Here is an 8,953-nt window from a genome sequence, read left to right as displayed (position 1 = left end):
TCAGACAACATGACTACGGTAGCCCACCTCTGTTGCAAAGAAAGCATGAGACACGAGAACCTAAAATCAATTTTGACAAGAATATGCTCCTGGGCCGAGGAACACATTCTCTCCTTATCAGTCCTAACCATAAAAGGTTTGGTCAGCGTACAGACCGATTTCCTCAGCAGGAGAGATTCACTCTGGAGAATGGAGTCTAAATCCCGAAGTCTTCCAAACACTCAAAGCTCAGTTATTTTCCCTAAATCCAGACAATGCCTGCATAGGTGTGGACGCGTTTGACCACCAATGAAAATTCAATCTGGTGTACACCTTTACTCCGGTTTCAATTTTACCAAGAATCCTGCAGAAAATAAGATCCGAAAGGGCCTTGGTGATCCTAGTAGCACCGTTGTGGCCGAAAAGGAGCTGGTTCGGCACTTTAATCAGCCGGAGTATAGAAGGCCCCCTGATACTTTCTCCAATCGGAGAACTCCTTCACCAAGGGCCAAGTCATCTAGACTCCAAGAAGCTACACCTGGCTGGCTTCTGAATTCTTCATTTACAAAACCAATTGTCTTTCAGTTAGTCATTAGAACTCTTCCAAAAAGTAGGAAACAAGTAATGAATGCCATACCATAAGATATGGAAGACTTTTAGATCATGGAGTGCTCCTGAAAATCCAGACCCTCCTCAACCGAACATCGCCATGATCCTGGATTTTCTGCAGGAAGTCCTAGAAAAGAGTCTCAAACCCAGTACCCTCAAGGTCCAAGTGGAAGCACGGAGTTCCTATTTTGACCAGAGCCTGGCCGAGCATCGCTGAGTAAAGAGATTTATAACTGCAATTTCTTGTCTTTGTCCTAGAATAGTGAACATAGTCCCATCCTGGGAACTTATATTGTGCTTAAAAGGCTAACCTGTCCACCATTTGAGCATTATCATCTATAAAGCTGGACAGACTCTTGGAAGACAGCCTTCCTTGTAGCTATAACCACAACCAGAAGGGTGGGCTAACTACAGGCTCTGTTAACGAACCATACTTGAGAATCCTAGAGAACTGACTCATTCTTCATCTGGACCCATCATCCCCATCAAAGGTGGTCTCTGAGTGCCATAGATCTCAACAAATTATTCCTACCTGTCAGAATCTGACGAATCAGGAAGAATTCCACAATCTGGACGTTTGGAGAGTGGTCCTTCATTATCTCCAAGAAACTCAGAAGTGTAGGAGAGACCAGAATCTTTGTCCAGCTTCAGGGCCAGAATAAAGGGAAGAAGGTTTCCAGAACCACGATTGCCAACTGGTTGAAGAAGGCGACTACTAAAGCAAACCAGATCCAGGGCCTTCCACCTCTGGAGAAGCTCACAACTCGCTCAACTAGAGCGGTATCTGTCTCCTGGATTAAGAAAGCCAGCGCTTCCATCGAGCAGATTTGCAGAGCTGCTACCTGGTCCTGAGCCCATACGTTGTCCAGACATTACAGGCTAGAACTAATGTCTGTTAAAGATTTAGCCTTTTGGGAGGAAAGTTCTCCAGGATATTCCTTTGATATTCGTTTGGTGTGCTGTAATTTGGTTTCTAATAACCCACCATGACCGCAAGGGTAATTCCCTCCCCTTGGTTATTATTTATTGCTTTATTCAATCAGTGATGATAAAATATAATTTGAAGCATTCATATGCTTGTGGTCATTTTATAATAACATTGGAAGGAGGATGTGGGAGAGACTATTTAACCTTTTTGTGTTTCCTGTCCCTACTAGAGAGGGGAAACAAAATTACTGGTAAGTCTAATTCTATTTTTTTTCTATACATTAAAGAACAGCGGCAGAACAGGGGGACAATACCAGGATGGGGCCCAGGACAAGGGACATATAGCAGAATGGGATATATATATACCAGGATGGTATTATACGCCTGGATGGGTACTTTATATCTTGGCAACAAGTGCATGTTTGCTGTAGACCAGACAAAATGTTTTTCCTCACAACAGGGAGAAAATTATTATATTAATAAATGTATTAACTATGACACCCATCATGTAGTGTATTGTAACGAATGCAGCCTGTGCAAGCTCAAGTATATCAGTTGCACTACCAAGAAACTAATACAACATATATCTGAACATACTGTATTGCTAACATTTTACAAGAAAAATGGATCTTCAGGTGAAACTAAGCATTTTGTCCATGCACATAATGGAGATACTCAAAGATTTTAAGGAATAGAAAGTCTCTTATTCTATGAGGAGGTAGCTGTCAAGTGTCATAAAGTGTCGTGTTGCGGGAGGCTTTCTGGACTCTGAAATTGGACACTAAATACCAAATACTGAAATACTGATTTCAGAAATTATTTTTTTCATATATTTAATTTTGATTACATTTAATTTGCTCTCAGGTGGGCTGTGTAGGCATGCGATTTGTGTTTGTGTAATTTGTGTATACAGAACGGTCATGCTTTGAAGTGATTGATCCCATGTGATATATTGAGCACTGAAACGTAGACTATACTATATATTCCATGACTAAACGCGCTGGTTTTAGTACCCTTTTTTTGTCTTTTAATGGGTCTGGTATAAAGAACATTGTTTACATACCCCTTGATGTGCCACCTTCTCCGCTTCTTTTGTATATATCTGGAGATATGGCACCCACAGCTTTTGCATCCTCTGACTTTATGCTTCAGCATGGTAAACTTCTTCTCTGTCCTTTTTCATGTCCCCCTTCCTCCTCACTGTCCTGTGCGTGGCTTTGAGACAACGGACTGAAGCAGGAGCCTGTTCCCCAAGTACTTTCCCCTTGACTAAGGGGATATGGCTCCAGTCAGGATAAAACTGATTAACAGGAAGTTAACCACTGTGTTTCTACAAGACTGACAGTTTTGGGATCATGACAAAAATGTTGCAGATTAAACCAGAAAAAAACCTGCCCTTACTATTTAAAACACTGTTAAATCCAGATCTGAAGGTTTGAGTGGTCCCATAGAATACATAGATATAGTATTACTGAATTATTGTAAAATTCATTAAGAACCTAGACCAGTCAAAACACCTGCACCTTAGTTGGCTAGTAAGTGGGGGTGAGCAAGCATTGCTATCCATCACCACAGAACTTGGTGAGAACAACTCACCTAAATAAAAGCTGCAGTCATTGAGCTTTGTCATTGGTGGGGGGAAAAAAGCCTCATCAGAGAATACAGTTATTTGAAGAGCAAAATATAAAAATATGCCACATCAATGGAGAGCATATATGGTTAATTCTGCATGTGATGACCGCATCTACTTGTGAGAGGCAAGGAGTATTCACACTAGTCTGAAAGCTGATGCCTGAGATCCACTACAAAGAGGAGTGTGATGATTCTCACGGCTATAAGGGGGTGGTGACAGTGATGGGGTCTGAGTGCGGTCGAGTAGAGAAGAAATTCATTCATATTGTAATTAGTTTTATCAAATTGTCACAAGTGTGTGTATCTATATGCAGCTTCAAAAAATGAAGATCATTACTGTGTATCTTAATGCAGACAACTGTGGTTAAAATATATTTGCTATATGTCAACAGCCTAAAAATCCTCTAATTTCTCAACTAAGGGACCTCCAATTTTAGTTTACTGCCTGTTGCTTAGAATACAGTCCACCCTTGAGTTTGTGGTGGCAGGCTTAATGCGTAAAAAAAAACAACTTGATAGCTTAAAAGCACTTTGCTATACATTGCGGGATTCGGACCGGCCTCAGTGTCTCCGGCTTGCAGCATGGGGCAACACCATTTTAGCTGGTGAGACAGCGACTTACGCTTCTGAAGACAAAAGCTGTGCCAAAAAGTTTAATCTTCTATTATACTAGGGGTAACCCCATATCATCCTAACTTTAGAAGTTTGTTTGGGCCCTTTAACCAGAACTAACAAATAATCCTCATCCAAGCTCCATGTTAGGTTGACGCGTTACCTATAAGGGGTTACACCATGCCAAGGATCAGTAGTTGTGTTGTATTCTTAGGGCAGCACGGTGGCTCAGTGGATAGCCATAATGGTTCCGTCAATATGGCCATGTGAGGGCTTATCTGTGTGGGACAAGTTCTACTTTTGAACGACACCATTGGTTTTACCATGTCGTGTAACAGAAAATGTGAAAAAAAAATTAAAAGTGCGATGAAATTGCAAAAAAGTGCAATCCCACACTTGTTTTTTGCTTGGTTCACTAAATGATAAGGCTGTGTGCACACGTTGCGGATTTGATTGCAGATTCGCAGGGTTTTTTGCTGCACAGAATTGCATCAAATCCGCAGTGTAGTGCACAACCATTGTTGTGCACATGCTGCGGAAAAAGCCGCACAGAAACGCAGCTTTTTTTTTTTTTTTTCCCCGCAGCATGTCACTACTTTTGTGCAGCGTTTCTGCACCCTTACGCCGGGATCACACACAGCGAGATACAGCCGAGTCTCGCAGGTTAAAACCAAACTCTGGCACCGACACTCCGGAGCGGAGCGTGCAGCCGCATAGCAATACATGGAACCGCACGCTCCGCTCCGGAGTGGCGGTGCCAGAGCTTGGTTTTAACCTGCGAGACTTGGCCGTATCTTGCTGTAGTGTGACTCCGGCCTTAGACTTGCATTGAGTCAGACACATCCGCAGTAAACCCGCAGATATAAAAAAGATCTGCAGTTGTGCTGCGGATGTGGGTCCAAGAAACGCTGCAGTTCAGGAGGAGGGAAGTGTGTGAGCAGTGACTGTGTGCATGTATGTGTGTGCCAGCGGGGTCTGCGGGCTGTTCGGGTGTGTGCGGGACTGCTCGGGTGTGTGCGGGGGGTCTTTTGGGGTGTGTGCAGGCATCATCCGATGGGACTACAAGTACGCAGCATCCAATCTGCAGCTAATTTGGATGTAAGGCTACTTTCACACTTCTGTCGGTACGGGGCCGTCGCAAACCATCGGCCCGACGGACGTTGTGCTAAATTTAGCACAACGTGGGCAGTGGATGCAGTTTTACAACGCATCCGCTGCCCATTGTGATGAGCGGGGAGGAGGGGGCGGAGTTCCGGCCGCGCATGCGTGGTCAGAAATGGCGAACACATCGCACAAAAAAAGTTACATTGAACTTTTTTGTGCGTCACGTTTGCCAAAACACGACTGATCCGTCTCGCGACGTGTGCCCATCCGTTGCTAATAAAAGTCTATGGGCAAGAAACACACATTTGCAGGATCCGTTTTTTGCCCATAACTATGGATTGCGACGGAGCCCAGAAGAAAAAACGCGCAAAAACCGCACCTAAAAAATAAAAAAATGCATCAAAACCATGCAAAAAATGCATCAAAATTGCAGCAAAAACTGCATCAAAACTGCAGCAAAAACTGCATGAAAAAGCATAAAAAACCTGAATCAAAACCACGCAAAAAAAAGGCTTAAAAAAGCACAAAAAAGTGGCATTAAAAAACACGCAAAAACCGTGAAAAAAAAAGTTTAAAAAAAATGCATAAACGCAGCTGCGTTTTCTGAAAGGAGATACAGATTTTGTGCAGAAATTTCTGCACCCAAATCTGCAACGTGTGCACACAGCATAAAACTGACCTACCATTATGATTCTCCAGGTCATTACAAGTTCATAGACCCCAAACACGTCTAGGTTATTTTTTTATCTAAGTGGTGAAAAAAAATTCCAAACTTTGCTAAAAAGAAATAAAATAATTGCCCCATTTTCTGATACGCGTAGCGTCTATATTTTCTGGGATATTGGGTGGGGTGAGGGCTAATTTTTTGCACGCCGAGCTGACGTTTTTATTGATACCACTTTTGTGCAGATACGTTCTTTTGATCGCCCGTTATTGCATTCTAATGCAATGTCGCAGTAACCAAAAAAACATAATTTTGGCTTTTGATTTTTTTTTCTCGCTATGCCGTTTAGCGATCGTGTAAATTTTTTTTTGTTGTATTGAAAACAGCTGACATGTTGCGGCTTTGAAGTGGGCTCACCGCTGGAGCCCACCTCAAAATGGGGGATACTGCCAGCTGACGTACTATTCCGTCAGCTGGCAGAAAAGGGTTAATGAACAATGTTTCAGTTAAAAAAATAATAATTGTGGGCTCCTGTGCAATTTTCTGCACCAGAGGGGGAAAGCCGACGGCCAGGGGCCAATATTTGTAGCCTGCTATGAATATCAGCCCGCAGCTGTCTGCGTAGCCTTTACTGGCTATCAAAATAAGGGGACCCCCCAAAATATGATGTGGGGTCCCCGTATATTTTATAGCCAGAAAGACTACACAGACAGCTGTGGGCTGATATTCATAGCCTAGAGAGGGGCCATTGATATTGCCCCCCCCCGGCTACAAATACCAGTCTGCAGCCGCCCCAGAAATGGCGGACTGTAAGATGCGCCAATTCCAAGACTTAGCCCCTCTCTTCCTACTCCCTTGTAGTGGTGGGATATAGGTTAATAGGGGGTTAGTGTCACCTTGCTATTGTAAGGTGACATTAAGTCGGGTTAATAATGGAGAGGCGTCAATAAGACACATATCCATTATTAATCCTATAGTAGTGAAGAGTTAAAAAAAAAAAAAAAAAAACAGCCAGAAAAAAGTATTTTAATATTCTTCATTTCACCATACTTACCATACTTCAGCACCTGAAAAAACATAAAATAATAAACCGTATACTCCCTGTTCGCCGTAGTCCAATTAATAACAAGTGTCCCACGACGATCTCCCCTATAGAACAGTGACATCGGGTGATGTCACTGCTCTATAGGACCCTCAGTGACACACTGACAGGAGACAATGGCTCCTGCAGTGCATCACTGAGGTTACTAAAGTTCAAAGTCTCACTTTATAGCAATTACTGCCTGGGAATTTCTCACACAGCAATGGCATAAAGTGAGACTAGGGACTATATTCTCACAGGGGCGGAGGAATACATTGTGGAAGGATACCCTCCATCATTGTATTCCTGGAGCCCCTGGAGAGCGGTCACATCAGCTGATGCTCCTGCTCTCCACAGGAGATCGTTGTGGGACACTCGTTTTAATTGGATTTCTGCGGACAGGGAGTATATTGGTTGTTTGTTATTTTAATCTTTTTTTACACAGGACACTGGCTTCTGGGATCAAAGTTACAAGTGATGGTATGTACTCTGTTGTATGTATGTACTGTATGTATGTACTGTATGTGGCATGTTGCATGTCATTGCATGTCGTATGTTGCATATCATCGCATGTCACATGTTGTTGCATGTCGCATGCTGCATGTCGTTGCATGTTGTCTCATGGTGCATGTCGCGTGTTGTATGTCATTGTATGTCGCGTGTTGCCTGTCATCACATGCTGCATTTTCGCATGCTGCATGTCGCCGCATGCTGCATGTAGCATGTCATTGCATGCTGCATGTAGCATGTCATTGCATGATGCATGTCGCATGCTGCATGTCGTATGATGCATGTCGTCGCATGTCCCATGTTGTTGCATGGTGCATGTTGCATGTCTTCACATGTCGCATGCTGTCACATGATGCATGTCATCACATGTCACATGCTGCATGTCGTCGCATGGTGCATGTTGCATATCATTGCATGTCGTATGTTGTCGCATGTCACATGTTGTTGCATGTCGCATGGTGCATGCTGTCACATGTCGCCGCATGGTGCATGTTGTCGCATGTCACATGCTGCATGTTGTCGCATGTTACATGTTGTCGCATGTCACATGCTGCATGTCATCGCATGTTGCATGTCGTCGCATGTTTTTTTTTTTACATTCAACACATTAGCCGGATGATGGGACTACTACTGTCCCATCATTGGCTAATGTGTCACTCACTGTCACTGTAGCAGGCAGAGCCCGATGGGACTTGTGGTCCCATCGGACGAAGCCTGCACACATCCCTGCCACCACCACTGCACAGCCCCGCAGCAGACCCCAGCACGGCCAGCAGACCCACCGCAGACCCCAGCACCCCCCGCACATCCCAGCGCCAGCACGCAGACCCCCGCACATCCCGGCTCCGGCACACATAGCCCCGGCGCCCGCACATCCCTGCCTAGCCCCGCCTGCCCCAGCACAGCCCCGCAGGCAGCCCACAGCACAGTCACTCTTGATGAGTGACTGCTGACTGTGAGGTTGGTCACGCCTGCTCATGACGTCAATTTCCAGAGTCTGGAAATTGACGTGACATCGGCGGAAATAAGTGGTGGATGCAGCCTGGGGGTCACGTGACCCTGACTCAGCCGCCGCCATATCGCCGCTCACAGGCGAAAACGTCAACGGAAGGTATTTACATAGTTCATTAGGGGCCCCGGGGGATACATTGGGGGGTTAATTGAAAGTAGTGGACAACCTCTTTAAATATCACACACACCTAGCCCAGATCAGCTAGAACCCCTGCGCTGCAAAACAGATAGACCCAGAATGTTCTATCGGGTACACAACAATTTGCCTGACCCATGGTTCTGCCTAATGCGGTAACCAGGAGTTACTCAGAGCAAGGGTGTAATTAGATGAGTGCAAGAGGCGCCCCTGCAGTGGTGCAGCGCAGAGATTCACAAACTTAACAATTCTTTAAAATTACAACTCTGTTATGCTATGTATACACACTCACCCACTGGGGGAGTATCTAGCGAAGGTTCACACAGCCCTCTTAGCAAACAATGTCTCTAACTGAGAATTTAGGTTTGGCGCCAAACTCTCTAAAGTCTGTGCGCACGCTCCCGCCGCGATCCCTGTGGTGGGGCCTGAGCTCAGGACTTACCGGCCGTTATCTGAACACAGAAGTGGCTGCCTAATCGTCCGAAAGACCATTTAGCTGGGAGACCGTGGAGTGGATCCAGGGCTTGTCATCTGGAGGGCAGTTTTTGCCTGACAGGCTAGCAGAAGGTCATTCACGTCACAGCCGATGCTTTTGGGTTGAATCTAACTTTGTTTCCAACCGTAGTCGTCTCCACAACGTGATTCTTCTTCTCTGACAGGAATCATTGGAACAGCTGCACCTTTAATC

Source organism: Ranitomeya imitator, chromosome 5 (assembly GCF_032444005.1).
Source record: "Ranitomeya imitator isolate aRanImi1 chromosome 5, aRanImi1.pri, whole genome shotgun sequence".
Classification (NCBI taxonomy): domain Eukaryota; kingdom Metazoa; phylum Chordata; class Amphibia; order Anura; family Dendrobatidae; genus Ranitomeya; species Ranitomeya imitator.
Note: the sequence above shows the minus strand (reverse complement) of the source record.